The sequence below is a fragment of the Alligator mississippiensis genome, chromosome 8 (assembly GCF_030867095.1).
Source record: "Alligator mississippiensis isolate rAllMis1 chromosome 8, rAllMis1, whole genome shotgun sequence".
NCBI lineage: Eukaryota > Metazoa > Chordata > Crocodylia > Alligatoridae > Alligator > Alligator mississippiensis.
This window is the reverse complement of record NC_081831.1, coordinates 34,862,491-34,878,458: the sequence shown is the minus strand read 5'-3', so window position 1 is coordinate 34,878,458 and position 15,968 is coordinate 34,862,491. Positions and strand designations below refer to the sequence as shown.

General features: G+C 46.7%; 1 long non-coding RNA gene across 1 annotated transcript; it reads right to left on the bottom strand.

Annotated features, from left to right (window-relative positions):
- Nucleotides 1-1,830: 1,830 nt before the first annotated feature.
- On the bottom strand, nucleotides 1,831-6,406 carry LOC109281790 (uncharacterized). The gene is made up of 2 exons (XR_002088554.2): nucleotides 3,040-6,406; nucleotides 1,831-2,285 (listed from the first exon to the last, which is right to left on the bottom strand). It is a non-coding gene; the product is annotated as an uncharacterized LOC109281790 (long non-coding RNA).
- Nucleotides 6,407-15,968: the final 9,562 nt, after the last annotated feature.

Genomic DNA, 15,968 nt, shown 5'->3' with positions numbered 1-15,968 from the left:
GCAATTTACTGGTTTCATTTGCACCAAAACACCTATTTCTTAGTGATCACTTTAAGTCCCTAAATAGGACTCAGGGGTCAGGACTTTAATCTTTCAGCTCCTATAGTGGAGGTCTGTCCAGGAGCTAAGGGCTCTGTGTTCAATCCTAGCTACAGTTGTTACACTTAGAAATGGATACATATGAAAATTTACTGCATAAGAATCCCATTCTCTGAGTGACTTGGAGATAGACAGGATCTTGTAAATTTCAATAGACTGCCTGCCTATAAAATCAGAATTAAAAAGGCAGAGCCTGGAGCAGGAGGGAGGTAGAAACTTTTTTTTTTGGTAAGGCTTACTGTAGTCCGCAGGTTTGTCATTGCCCTGAAATAGAATAGTTTTCTGAAAGCATACTGTTAGGTTTACAATAATTTGGATTTTTAAGAAGTATTAGCTTTACAGCTGAATACAAGGCATGACCTGTGGCCTAGCAATGCAGCTGACCACAAGGCAGAATGATAGCTAGGCCTTTGCTTGTGTCAAGTAATCATTTTAACTGCAACAAGCATTTTCTGAGTTAAAAAGTGAATCTGTGTCTGTGTGCTAAAAAAAAATCAGCTACAGCTAGAAGTAAGATAAGACAGAGAAACCATTGTTTGAGCTTACTGGTTGTGTCCTTGAGAAGTATCTTCTACTGTGTAAGGTTTTGCTAACATAATGTTACTGTTACTTAACTTTTAGCTTTTAAAAAGTGCTAGTTCAGCTTAATAGAAATATGCTGTTACAAAGATTTGTAGAGCACCGCCCCAAGTATTGCTTTTTGTTAACCATATAGTCTTGCTTTGTTGTAAGAAGTATAAAAGATCGCCTCACCCTTGAGGCGGGGCCATTTTGCCTTTTGCTGGCTTTATGGTCTTTGCTCGAGCAAATAAACAGCTGTCTTTCTTTACCCACGTTGTCTGTCAATCAAATTACAGCTAGACAACGGACCTTAGGGAGGTTTCTCCCACCACATTACCAAGAGTGATGTAGCAATTCTGAGTCTTTGCACTGCTTGTTTTATGGATCTGTGGGATGTCATGAAAGCAAATATTCCCCTTTGAAGAAAGTTAAAACCCTGGGCCCATCAACCTTGACAGCCTTATCCCTTTAATATTTTAACAATCAGCCCAGAGAAACACAGTATGTATGAGATGTTAAATGTCTCCCCTGTTAATAAACAGTATTAATGGGGATGACTTTTATTGCCAGCTGGCATTTTAGCACTGAGTACAACAGGGTGGTTGTTGCTGTATAACACTCCACCCACCCTTTCTTTTGCATAGGACATTTCAATTTGATCTTGGAATTGAAAGGGCAGGTCAGACGCTGCACTGCAGGAGCAGGATGGAGGGGGAAGGGAGACGACACAGTTTGCTGCATTCTGAACTGGGTAGAAATCCACACAAGGTGTGAGCAGTGGTGCAGTGGTGCCTGCATAACAGAGGGTATTGGACAGGCTCTGAGATCTCTGTGGGATTCTCTGGGAACTTCTCTCAGGAGTGACAGATCATTGCTCATTAGAGGAGACTATGGTGTGCTGCTGCAGCTCTGAGACTCCTCTGTCCACACATCATCTTCACAATAGCACTTAGCATATAGAGTGTGCTCTTCATCTTCCAAGGGTTGCACAGGCATTAACTCTGAGAAGCATATTGTTAGGATATAGTCAGCCTTGGTTTACAGCAGCCTCTGTGTGCAATCCAGGGCAGAGCGCCTCTGCAGTGGGAAGCCTATTTAAGAGGAGTATGGGGGAGGTCAGACGCACAAGGGCCATGCTCATGCAGACAGGAAGTCAGTCTAGACTTAATGCTGGATGTCCCTTAAAGGGTCAAAGGAGCGAATTTACCTTTAACACAGCTCTCACTCACTGGCACAGCAGGTGGTGCTTACATTCACACACTATTTCACCAGCTGGAATCACTGTTTCCATTTTACAGATAAGGAAATGGAGACAAAGAATTGTCCAAGTCCATGTGAGTCTGTCAGAGCTGGCAATAAAATACAGGAGCTTCTGGATCCCATTTTTGTACTAAGACCACGACTCAGATCTGCCTTTCATGTTTTAAAGACTATGATGACATTACTGGTATCTCTTCTCCTGCCTGCATTCCATATGTTAATAAGTGTGTGTTTGCACATACTGGTGTAACCCAGGTGTACCAAAGTGTGTACTCCCCTCTCCAATAAAAGGGAATGGTCAGCAGGGTGTATGTGCTGGAGATGGAAACTTCAGCTTGCTTGCAGTTTCCCCTTCTCCAGTGTCTCTGTAGACAAAGACCAGGACACAATAAATTAACTATGTACATGGTTTACTCAGGTGAAGAATAAAAGGGGAAAGGATAGAATAACTGGATAGGTGATAAAGATAAATATTTACAGATAATATATTCAAGTCATCAAATAACAGAACAGGTAAGCATAGCAGTCCCTAAGACCCATGAGAGAAACCTCGCCCATGGACCACAGAGGGTATGTCCCAACAATTGAAGGATAAGCACCCCAAAATATAAAGCACAACAAACAGTCAATAAACACTCCAAAATATGAAGTGCAGCAGGCAATTAATAAACACTCCAAAATATATGGCAATCCTAAGTACCCCCCCTCCTTTAGAGGAGTCTCTCTTTCTCTAGCTTAAACCCCCTCTGATGGGGCTATCCACTGTGTCTTTCCCCGGTGGGAAACCTCTAGCCCGAGAACTCATGCTTCCCCGTGAGTAGGAGCCCAGCAAGGGTTCCTGGTGTTTCATCCCCAGTTAGGCAAACAGCTCCGGCAGTGAATGCTCTGTCTCAGCCCCCTCGTGGGGAGTGTGGCTAATTCACATACCTGGATGGCTTGGCCTTCTCAGCAGGTTGCAGGCCTGAGCTGCCTCATGCATGCCCAGGGCCAGGGCTCCAGTACAGGCCCGCTGCATGGAGGAGCCTGCATTGCCCACGGGCCCTCGCACCCAGCAGTGGGGAATGGGGCCCGAACTGTCCCCTGCCCCCTCCAAGGGCCCTTGGTGTCTCAATGACTCACCGTGCAGTGGCATTTGCACCAATGCCAGCCTCGTGCTGGGGTTGGAGACCTGAGCTACCTCAAGTGGTTCCCAAGGTAGCTCTTCCCCAGCTCTTCCTCAGCCCTAGCTTCTTATTTTTCTGTCCCTCATCTTCTCCTCCACCTGCTGTGCACACAGCTCCTTATATACCCTTTTGGGGCTCTGCCCCAAGATTGAAGACTGGCCAGTCAGGGGGTGGTGCAGCACAGTCTTCAGTTAAGTCCACTCCTCGCCTCATCCTGATATAGGGGCAGGGCAGACTCCTCCCAAGGCTCCTCCTCTGCTGGTCTCTGATTTGTGGGTTTTCCCCGCCAATTGCTTGGCAGTTCACTAAGCCCAAGGAACCAGGCCAATATAGGCAAGCCTGCCACACTGCTATGAAGCTTGGAGCAATCATGTACGTACCACAAAGCATTCCTAAATAGGTAGGCTGTGGATATACACCTTACCCCATCTCTTAACCCATCTCTTTAGGTAACCTGAGCTGTATACATTCCTGAGGGAGGGGGGAAACCTTCTCTCTCTGCCTACGTGACTGGTATCACATACCTGGGTGAGGGGCTTGCTCCCTGGGGGGCTAGGGACTGCCAGTCTGCCTAGCAACTAGTGATGCATTTCAAATTGGTTGGCTGACAGCCAACAGGTGCTGGCCTCCATTGGACCAGGTAAATGAGGTCACAAGGGCTATATAAGTTAAGGACTGTCCAGGTGGAGAGGGCAGCAGCCATGAGGAAAACTCAGATAGAGAGGAGCTGGACCATCTGAAACTTTCTCTCTCTCTCTCAAAACTCATGATCAAGGAACTGCCTGCCTCCAGAGGGAATCTCCACCTGCCTCTGGATGATACTTGTGAGTAAGCTACCTGAGATCTAACTAGATATATAGCTTGCAGTAACACAGACTTACGATCAAAGGCCATGCCAGTTTGCTCTATGGGATTTATCTGATATTGCTCTACCCTGTACCCTATTCCAACCCTACCCTTTGTAACCAATAAAGTTCTCGTTTGTACCTAGTGTGGGAGACTTATTGGGAGTGGGTCCAGATTATGCCTTGGGGTCCCCTTGGCTCGGCTGACTAAGGGAGACCACTGCTTGTGCTTCTGACTGAGGGAAGCATCCCAAGTTCTTGAAGTGAATCAAGTACCCTCAAGGGCTACTAGGCCTGTGTTTCCCAGGGTGCGCAGAGCCAGAATCAAGCCCATCCCTGGGTGGTGGTAGTGTTACCCCCAGACTAGCGGGTGTGCTCCAGGAAGGGGGTTGGCCAGACGTGAGGCACCCCCAGGGAGACACTTGGAGCCTGAAAGGTGGTCGGGCGCAGTGAGGTGGGTGGCTCAATGCAGGAGCACCCCCTACTAACCCACCACAGGCTGACCATAAGGAAATCCCAGACATCTGGGACACTGACCCCCCTCCCCCACCTCACAAGTCAGTGGGGGTAGGGTGGCATGCTGAGCAGGCAGCGGTTCCTGCCTGCCCACCTGCAAGGTGCTCTGCACCACTCCAACTCCTGGCCAGGCTGTGGCCTATGCCCCTGTGTTTCTGAGACACCCTTTATAATTTTCAACAGCTAGCTGGGACTAGCTTCTGAAGTCTGGGACTGTCCCGGCTAAACCAGGACATATGGTCACCCTATAAATCGGCCCTTTGTAAAACTCTTTTGATTTTAGAAAACTTTCCCTGGTTCATTCCTGCTACCCATTTGCCAGCCTCTCTGATGAAGGGCTTTCACCATTAGTGGCAGAGCATAATGTCACTCTAATGCAAACCACAGTAGCATTGTGCAATCCATTTCAGCGCTTGTTACCAGGAAACAGGAGTGCCTCAAGTTCCCTGCCCCCTTGCTGCAGAGAATATTTTACAGGCAGAGCCAGGCAAGTTGTGTTTGGCTTTGTTCTGACCCTTATCTGTGCACTCTTTCTCATCCATTTTCTGGCCACAGTCTCTTTAAGAACCTGCATATCTCAGACCATTTAAAGCTCACTTAGAAAAAGGCCATGCAGGAGAGAGACCCTCTGGAAGATACTCATGATAATTTAATTATTATAGTAGTACAAAAGCCTGTCATGGGACTGGCAGGCAGTTGGGTTACAAGCTGTACAACATACAGGAAAAGAAAATCCCCAAAGCATTTAAAGCCTAAGCAGAGAACAGAAAGAGAAAAAAGGTATGGAGAGCAGAAGCAACTTGTGCAAAGTCCCACAGCATCCCAGTGACATGGGCAGGAACACAGCCGACACCTTCTGTCACCCAGGTCCACTCCCATTCCCCATGCTGTTTTCAATAAGCCCTGGACACAAGAGATTTCCATCTGTAACTAGACCATGCTGTATGTCAATAGTAAGGTCGGTAGACTCCTTAGGCAGGGTTCTAGACCAGCCAAATGCACTGTAGTATTTATTCTTGTTTTACATTTTCTTTCCCTTCTTTTCCAGTATTTAAAAATGTTGCTGGAAGGAAAATAAAAAATGAAAGCAGAAGGAAAAAGCTTAACAGTGAGCATGCAGGTCATCAGTCTGATTGGCTGAGAAAACTTCCTTCAGTAGCTGGATTGAACCTTGTCAGAGGGGCTTGGGTCACCAAGACAATCAGAGCCAGTTGAAGTATGAAGGATTTGATTACAGCCTCTAATCAGTTCCATCACAGGCTCATTTGTCATGCGTGCACTGAGGGGGTGTAAGGACAGGGGTAAATTGAGATATGCAGGTAGACTAAATAGATAGTAAGAATTGCCTTGTCAGAAGGAATCCAGCATCAGCAGACAGATGGATTTAATAACATAAGAGGACTCTTCCATTTCTGTCTCCTACTTTGCTTACAGGGTTTTAAGGCTTATATAGGATTTGGTGTTATGTGTCAAAAGAAAATGTCTGGTTCAGGATTGGCTGAGAAGTAGCATGTGACAAGTAGCTAGCTCATATTTTTTACCTTCTCAGAGCTCAATAATATTGAGGTCCAAAGCAATTATTACAATCACAAATTATTGTACCTTACTAGCGGCAGCAGAGTTTGTTGAAAATGATTATTCACCTTTTATGCTCACTTAACTTCATCTGGCCTTTGAGAATGTTATCTTGTCAGAGAAAACCAGCTGGCAGGTTGTACTGTTTGATGGAATTTTAACCTACAGAAGACAGCTGACTGACTCTAACAATGGATGTCTATAACAATTCATATATTGACTTCTTGTTTCATGGAATAATGAGATTTATTGTTCTAACAAATATATATTGACCTTGGCTTCACCCTGATCAATATTTACTTCCTAGGTCAATAAATCTTGATAATCACCTCAATGGAAGTCAATAGCTATTATTTTGTGCAAGCTAATGGCATGGGGGAGGGAGGGAAAGAACTGTGAATTAAATGGAAGAAATGAAAAAAAGCCTTGAAATCCCTATACTTAAAAGGGACACTGTCAAGTAGTTTGAATCTAAACTATGCACAGAGTGGTATTGGCAGACACATTTCCATGAAACTTTTAAAAAAATGTCAGTGAAGAATTCTTTTGAGATGAGAACAGTAATAATTTTTTTACTTTAATGTTTCCCCTGCAGTGTTGGAAACCTGAACAACTGCAGCATTGTGCTGTGTGAGAGAACTGGAAAGTGAATTTGACCATTCAAATTTCAGCTTCTAACCCAAGTGACTTGCAAAAATGTGCATAAAACATTCCGCTTTAATAGTCCAAACTCCTATTAGAAACACAGCCTAGGATTTATACACGTATACACACACTTTTCATATTTGTGCAGATGTGCAGTATTTTTTTTTTTACTTCTATGAAGTTTCACCCAATTTACATTGCTGTCACTGAAACAAGATTCTGATCAGTGATTTGTATCCTGATGGCCACTCCTTACTTGAAACCTTGCCCCAGCATCCAATTTCTATGTATACCCCCTCCCCAAAACATAGCCAAATGCAACAAACAGACCTGTCTGTTCTGCAGAAAAGCTGAGCAGAAGGCAGGTATTTCCTGAAATAAAAGTTGTAGGCTCCTTTCCCCTGAAACACCTGAAAGAAAAAAGGATAAAAAAGAGGAATTTCTGCCCCCATGGGAATTTCTGAAATGTTGACAAGGTTTCTTGGGTGAATTTGATATCTTTTATTAGACCAACCCAAATAGTTGGAGAATAGTTATTAAGCAAGCTTTCAGGTTCAAAAACCCTTCGTCAGGCTAAGGAAGTTTCAGCAGCTGGTGTGTGCTCTTCCTGGATGGAATGAAAACTTCCTTAGCCTGACGAAGGGTTTTTGAACCTGAAAGTTTGCTTAATAACTATTCTCCAACTATTTGGGTTGGTCTAATAAAAGATATCAAATTCCCCAAGGAACCTTGTCTGCCTATGTCCTTAGACCAACACGGCTACAACCTAAACCTCTGAAATGTTGACACATTTTTTGTTCCAGAATGAGGCAAATAATAGAAATACCAAAACCCTTCAAACATTTCAGCATTGTTTGGATCAGATAGGCTGAAGTGCCCTGTTAAATAAAAATGGGGTTCACCTGAGCTCCCACTGTTTCTCAGTGGGGTTGTAATTCTGTGTTCCTTATGTCCATGGTTTCTCCTATAGGTCACATTCCCTGAATGGGCTACATCATTGCTGTCCAACCTCCAGGAGCGATGTTCCAGGGGTAGGGGCAGGAAGCAGAAGCTGAAGGAGGGAGAAGTGAACCGGAGACTCCAGTGGCAGCAGAAGAGTGATGGAGTGGTGCCTAGACCAGGAACCCAGAGCCTGCAAGTTTCCCTTGAACAGCAGATATAGCCTACAGGCTGCCAGTTGGACAGTCCTAGACTACATTATCCCAGAATATATTGCAATCTTGCCCCAGACTGAACCATGAGAATCATCAAGCTCTACCTAGCTGGACTAAAATTCTGGCTACAGAATGGGTGAACAATTCAATTGAATTAGCAAGGGGAACTGTGAGGGTTGCCTTTATAACTGCAAAGGTAGAACCCACTTTTTAGCATTGCTGCAAATGCCCAAGCCCTGTGTCACAAAAACCTGTTCAGAGGAAGATATGGCAACACCTTCCAAGCTCTGTTTACCCTAGCATTTCCACTGGGAAGCTGCACCAATTTCCACAGTATCAATAAGCTCTGAGGATTTGTCTATATACACAGCCTTGGCTTGCTGTATACTAACTGGTTTGGCTTGTCTGATACCTACCACAAATGAGATGCTGGAGAAGTGCTGCTACAGGCTCCAATGTGAAAAGTGGAGTGTATGAACTCTGGAGCAGGGTACATGTATGTGCATTGCACCCTTCACTCTCCAGCCTCAATCTTATTTAAATAAATAAATATTTATGTGATTTATCTGCCATCCTTTTTAACAAAGGCTCAGGGAGGGATTTAGCAAGAGAAACAAAACAACTTAAAAGGGCAACTAGAATAAATAAACCAAACTAAAGCAGAGACCCACTAAACAACATCTTGACCTAACTGGGGTTCTTAAATGCCTGCCCCAACTGATAGGTCTTGCAGGTCGGCCAAAAGATATCCAGGGTTAGGCTCTGGTGGGCCTGAAGAGGGAGGGACTGGGCGGGGCAGCCTGGCCTGGCTCCGTGCAGCCGGCTCTGGTGCCAGCCAGGACTATGCGGAAGGATGCTGGCCTCTGCCCCCAGGTCACCCCATCCCGCAGAGCCTGGCTTTATCTCCTGGGGCCACCATGCCCCCTCCCCCTGCCCAGACTTCCCCAGACTTTCCCTGGCCTCCTGCCCCTGCCCCAGCACATGGTGGCCGCTGCCCACAGCAGGCTGCAGATCACGTTGAAGGGCAGAGCTCCACATCCCAGCTGTGCTGTGAGCAGGTGTGGGGGGAGTGGCTCTGGCCAAACATATGCACCCTGCTTATTCTGGTTGCGGCAGGCAGAGGAGTGTTAGGTGTCCTGCAGGTATTTTGGCCTCCCTTCACCTCCAGGCCTGTCCTTTGGTGCCACATTTGGGAAATGGGCAGAGAGCTGTGGGCTCTGGGGACCGGCTGCACCGGGACCTGGGAGCTAGTGTGTGCCAAGCAGCCACCCCTGTCCGCCCTCTTACCCCTGGGGAATCAGCCCCAGCCCAAGCTGCCCCCAGATTGGACAGTGGTGGGCTGCAGGGTCCAAGTGCAGCTGAGGTGTTTCTTTGGAGCACATTGCTTGCCCCGGGTCCTGCTCCCAGGAGGTATGGGGGGCATGTCACCCACAGATTTGTGCACAGGGTGGATGCAGGCTGCCCGCTGCGGGCTCAGGGCTCTCTGTCGTGCTGCTGTTGCCCTCGGGAACCCCATGCTGGCCGTGCAGCCCCTGCCTGTCTGGCGGCAGTGGGGGTGGTGAGTTGTGCCTCCCACTGCTGGGCAGGCAGGAGGCACGTGGCCAGCAAGGGGCCCCTGGGGCAAAGGCAGCAGGGCAGAGAGCCCTGAGTCTGCAGCAGGCAGCCTGCCCTTGCCCTGCTCAGCTCTGCTCCACTCTGGCTGTGGTGGGAGGGGCAGGGGGCAGGGAGCAGGGAAGAGATGTGTGCACGTGCCATCCTACCCTGGGTCCACCCAGCCTCTCCCATGGGGCACAGAGGTTCACCCTGCCCTTGGTAGCAGCACCACAAAGAGGGAAAGGGGACCCTCCCCACACTGGAGTCCCTGCTGGGGCTTTGGGGGCCTCCATTTTTCTGTTTGCCCAGAGCCCCAATCTTAATCTGCCACTGGCCCCTGGGAGTCCTGGATCTCTGAGCAGAGGCTGGAGGTGCTCAGCATTTTCAGGACAGCCCTTGGTATCTGGCATTCAGAACCATCCTTACAACATAGGAGTGGAATTCTGAGACGAGGCCATTGAGTGCAAGTGGGAATCGCCCTGTTTCCCACTCAGCAATGGGAGCATGGAACAAATGTTGGCAGACTCCTAGCCATAATGACATTAGCAGGCAAAGCCACTGAGGACCATTCTGGTCTCAGCTCTGCTGATGTAAATGAAACTACTCCTAGCTTAATTTAGCAATCACCCAGGTGTAGAGCTCACGGGTATGGGATCAGAACTGTGGATTCCCACCATGATCATGTGCAGGGTGGGGATGCTGCCAGCACTCATTTTGGCTGACACAACCCAGCCTGGGCCAAAATCACAGGTGGTGTAAATTAAAACCATTGGGTTGACTTATATCCATGGAACTACAGGAAGTCCTTTGAGTGTAGCAGAGGGTAGGATTTGGCTCCCAAAGCCTACCTCAGATTTCCCCTGCCCAAAGCAACTCCTTTAAACATTGGTTGTGGACTGCCAAGCCTAAGACTGGGACCCCAACAACCCCACAGTGAAAAAGGAACAGGCTCAGAGCTAATAGCACCATATGCCAGGTGCACTCAGAGAGCATATGCTTTCCATGCCTTCTCAGTGGCACCGCTAAGCATCCCTTACAGTGCTCAGCCCACTGAAACTGGCTGAGCCCTTTTTGTCCAGCACTGAAAGGGTTAAGACAGCTCTAATGTCTTGTAGCCAGAGCTCTGTCTTGCAGCACAGGCAGCATCACTGATCACAGCATTTTCCCCTGCATAGGTCTGGGTTTTCTAATGTTCTTGGCAAGCGCAAAAGCTGTTCATTTAAAGAGCTGCTGCTGCCTCCTGCATAACATTGATCAAGGCTCTGTTTAGAAGCTGTCCTGCATATCTAATCATATTTTCTGCATATTTCTCCCTCGAATTTGCCAGGGCATCTGCGTGAAAACTGGGTCTCTGTTTTGTAAAATTCACCTGCTCCTTCAACTCATTCTTGTAGCTGAGAACAGTAGAATATTCCTCTTTATGATGTCATAATTATCCTCTTGATGTCATAAAGACTAGAGAGACCTGAGGACCTCACTCTGAACATGCTGAGGATTCCAGTCTAAACCATATTGCCCTCTTCCTCGCAGTGACGTCACTAACAATAGCCAAAACCAATAGAAGTACCCCGAAAACAAGGAGATGCAGGGGTGTGATATCTGGCCCTTTTCTAAGGAGTCAACCTAGAGTTCCAGATCCAAACACACCTGATCTGTGGATTTTTTGCTTGAACCCACCTGTAATTTGTTACTTCTGTGGATAAACATATGTGATCCTAGTCTTTAAATGGAAGGGATAGACCCAATCCCCTTGGGTCTGTAGAGGACACCGCTGAAGAAGGAATATAGGGGTAGCAATGGTTAGTAGGTGCCTGGGTTCAGGTTTTCTGGATTCATTAGGGTGAAGGGGGCCTTGTTGGTTCTCATAGCTAACTGCCCTGGTAGGAACTTGCTCTCCCATCTGAAAGATGAAACCCTGAGACCAGCTTGGTCTCATGTCAGGGGCTATGCATCAGATTATACACCAAGCTCTCTCTCAGTCTAGCAACATCATCACTGACTTTAGTACACCCAGGTTTTCACTCTCACTGTTCAATGCACTGTCATGGTCCCATCTAAGCTATGCTGCAAGACCATTGAGTGAAGAAAATCTGAGAATGAGGCACATTTGGGGGAGGGCAAGACTCTAGTATTTCTCACCACTTTTTTTCCAACTTAAGATGTGAAGTTCCTATCCATGCCCTCCACATGCAGCCGGTATAATCAGAACAACATTTCTGTGTGGAGGGCACCCTCTCACCATCCAGAAAAAACAGAGGATGAAAAACCTGTTTGCCAAAAGATCAGAGGGTAAAAGCAGGGAGGCAGGGATTGGGGCATGGCCTGCAGATTTAGAATGGGAATTGCATCGGTGTAGCCCATTCTAAATGCACTAGAAATAGGAAGAGGAAACAGCGTTCAGACCTGTATGGGCTACAGGTCTATAAACGATGAGAGTTTGAGGCTGATTCTGGGGAGCACATCTATATGGCTTTCTTCTCAACCCCAGGTCCACTATGGATAAAATAAGTCTTTTCACTTTCTTCTGCTCAGGTGCCCTGGCAAGTAGGCAGTGTAGATGGCTCAGGAGCAGACCTTTATACCCTCCACCCTTCTCACACGGCTCTCAGGCTCTCCTGAAACAACCTGAGCATGGCCCAGGCCACCTACTCAGGGCTCCTCCTAGCCATCTATATTACCTAACTGTAGGTTCTCTAGCACACCCAGTGGGAGAGGGCGCTGGGATCAGGAGGAAATTGAAAAAGGTATGAGTTAAGATCCTGTTCTCATTGGTGCCCACAGTTAGTCAGGTCTACAATTTTGTGTCTGGAATCAATCGCAGAGTCCCAGCTAAGACTCCTTTAAAAATATGACCCCAGTTGATGGCTTGCTTGTCATGATGAATGTTTGAACTCATCTGGATATGCACAGCTTAGGGCTGAGGTTCAGATCCTAATGTAGCCAGCTGTGCTGGAGGTATGTCTAAGCGAGCCAAGCACTGGGCAGTGCTCTGGAGGAATTCTGCACACAGCAACTAGTAACTACATCCTCTAAAAATCAATACACTGAGAGAGCACAGCCCATTTGGCAGCCAGCACATGCTGAAGAAGTATCTAAGGTCTCTGCTGCCATGCTGGAGACAGAGTGAAATCTCTCCCCAAGCATAGGTCTGTTATTTGCTCAGCTGAAGTCACAGGCAGAGCCTCAGCATGGGGAAACTCGTAATGCATTACACACCTGTGGAGATTGGGAAACACTTTCCGATGCCTTGGCTGAAAATGCCTTCACTGGAGAGGAATCAGAACTCATGGTAGAGGTGATATTTTTTATAAGACCAACCAAAAATATTCTTTAATTACAAGCTTTCGGGCACAAGCACCATTCTTCAGGCAAAGGAGAAAAGATAGTAAAAATTCTCCTAGGTAGAAATAAAAGTTCATATTTCATAGGAGAGTTAAAGGTGTGGTAAAATCTCCTGTTTGGAACAGTTGATGTTATGGAGGTTAGGCTCAATGAAAAATCAGAATAATCTGTTTACCTCAAAGTTGTTTGGTGGCAAGAAGGATGTAGTCATATTTCCTTCTGGTTATGGTGTTTCATATTTCACAGAAGAGTAAAAAGATGGAATGCCCCTCTGGGCAGGAATTTTTTATGTGGTGAAGTATCTCACCACATTAGGTGGTGAGGTATATTGGGTAGGTCTTGCCTGACCAGCCTCTTTTCCTTCTATGACCAAGTGATGTATCACCTGGACAAAGGAGAAGAGGTTGATGTCATAAATTTTATAGATTTTTAGGGTCAGAATGGACCTCAGTAGATCATCGATTCTGACCCCTGCCCTGAGCAGGAAAGAGTGCTGGGGTCAGATGACCCCAGTCAGGTGGTTGTCCAGACTCCTCTTAAAGACCTCCAAGGTAGGGGAGAGCACCACCTCCCTTGGAAGCCCATTCCAGATTCTGGCAACCCTTACCGTAAAGAAGTTCTTCCTGATGTCTAATCTAAATCTGCTCTCTGTCAGCTTGTGGCCATTTTTTTTAGTTACCATGAGGGGTGCTCTGGTAAACAGAGTATCTCCTATTCCTTGCTGCTCCCCGCCCAATGAATTTATAGACAGCCACAAGATCACCTCTCAGCCTTCTCTTGCACCTTCTCATTCTCTCTTTGTAGGACCTTACCTGCAGGCCCTTAATGATACGAGTGGCCCTCCTTTGGATCTTCTCAAGGTTATCCGCATTCCCTCTTGAAGTGCAGCACCCAAAACTGGATGCAGTACTCCAGTTGCAATCTCACCAATGCCTCATAGAGGAGAAGTATCACCTCCTTAGATCAGCTTGTGATGCACCTGCTAATGCATGACAGAGTGAGGTAAGCTTTACTTATCATTTTGTCACATTGATGACTCATGTTCATCTTGACTCCCTTTCTGCTGCTGTGCTGCTTAGAAAGTCATTCCCCAGGCTGTAATTGTGTTTCTTGATTCTTTCTCCCTAGGTGCAGCACTTTGCACTTATCTTTGTTAAACTGCATCCTATTCTTTTCTGCCCAATGTTTCAACCTGTTGAAATCCACCTGAATCTGTTCCCTGCCCCGCAGTGTGTTTACTTTGCCCCATAATTTGGTGTGATCTGTGAATTTGGACAGAGTGCTCTCCACGCCCTCATCTAAGTTACTATTGAACAGTACTGGTCCAAGGACCAAACCTACTGACCCATCCACCACTACTCTCTGGGTGCATCCCATGAGCCAATTTGCCACCCACCTGACCGTGTAATCATCTACAACACAGCCACTTAGTTTATTTATAAGAATGGGATGAGACACTGCATCGAAGGCCTTTTTGAAATTCAAGTAAATGACATCTACTTTGATTCCTTCGTCTAAACATTTGGTAACCTGATCATAAAAAGAAACAAGGTTAGTCAGGCAAGATCTACCTACTATGAATTCATGCTGGTTGCCCTTCAGCATTATTTTTCCCACTGGACTCCCACAAATGTGGTCCTTAATAATTTTTTCAAAGGTTTTCCTGAGGATAAAGGTGAGATTAACTGGCCTATAGTTACCTGGATCCTCTTTTCTCCCCTTCTTGAAAATAGGAACCACATTGGCCCTTTTACAGTCCTCTGGGACCTGTCCTGAGTGCCACAAGTGCTCAAACAGTCATGCCAGTGGTTCAGCTATGACACTGGCCAATTCCTTCAGCACCCTTAGATGAAGATCATCTGGGCATGCTGATTTGAACATGTCCAGCCCCTCCAAGTGCCCCTTGACTAGGTCAGCGCTAACTGTTGGTGGGCTGATGTCCTTTTTGTGCCTATCTATAGTCCATATAGTCCACGTCTTATATTTAGATTTCAAAAAAAACCTTTGACTTGGTCTCCCATGATGTCCTCATGGTGAAATTGGGGAACTGCAGCCTTGACAACCTTACAGTTCGATGGCTGGGGAACTGGCTCTGTGGTCAGACCTAGAGAGTAATAATCGATGAAACCGAGTCAACATGCTGACTAGTGACATCCCCCAGGGCTCAGTACTTGCACAAGTACTCTTTAATATATTCATAAATGATCTGGATTCGAGTGTCAAAAGTGGACTGGCTAAGTTCATGGATGACACCAAATTATGGGGAAATGCTGTCACTCTGGAGGATAGGCTGGCAATTCAGGCTGATCTGGACAGGCTTGCAAGGTGGGCGGATAAAAGCCTGATGACATTCAACAAGGAGAAATGCAAGGTGCTCCATCTTGGGAGAAATAACCCACATCATACTTATAGGCTCGGCAGTGCTACACTCACTAGCACCATGACTGAAAGAGACTTGGGGGTCATGACTGACCACAAGATGAACATGAGCTACCAATGTGATGCCGCAGCCAGCAAAACAAATAAAACTCTGGGTTCCATCTACTGATACATCTCAAGCAAGACCCAAGAATTCATCCTTCTGCTTTACTTGGCTTTGGTGAGGTCACAGCTGGAGTACTGCATCCAATTCTGGGCTCCACAATTTAGAAAGGATGCAGAGAAGCTCGAGAGAGTCCAGAGAAGAGCCATGCACATGATCAGAGTGCAAGAAAATAGGCCTTATAAGGAGAGGCTGACAGGCATGGGACTCTTCAGCCTGGAGAAGCGAAGGCTCAGGGGTGACCTAGTTGCAGCCTATAAGTATATAAGGAGTGTACATCAGAAACTGGGAGAATGTCTGTTCATGAGGACACCCCAAGGGAAGACAAGGTCTAACGGTCACAAACTGCTGGAAGACCATTTTAGACTGGACATGAGGAAAAACGTCTTTACTGTCTGAGTCTCCAGAGTCTGGAATAGACTTCCCCCAGAAGTGGTGCAAGCACCTACTCTGGATACCTTTAAGAAATGCCTGGATGCTTATCCTGCTGGGGTGATCTGACCCCAGCTGACTTCCTGCCCCTTGGGCAGGGAGCTGCAGCTGATGATCTCACAAAGTCCCTTCCAGCCCTAATGTCTATGAAATCTATGAAATCTCTAGGTTGGATCTCACTGGAGAGAGAATTTATCCAATTAAGGTATATTTACAGACGCACTCAGGGATACAGGATACG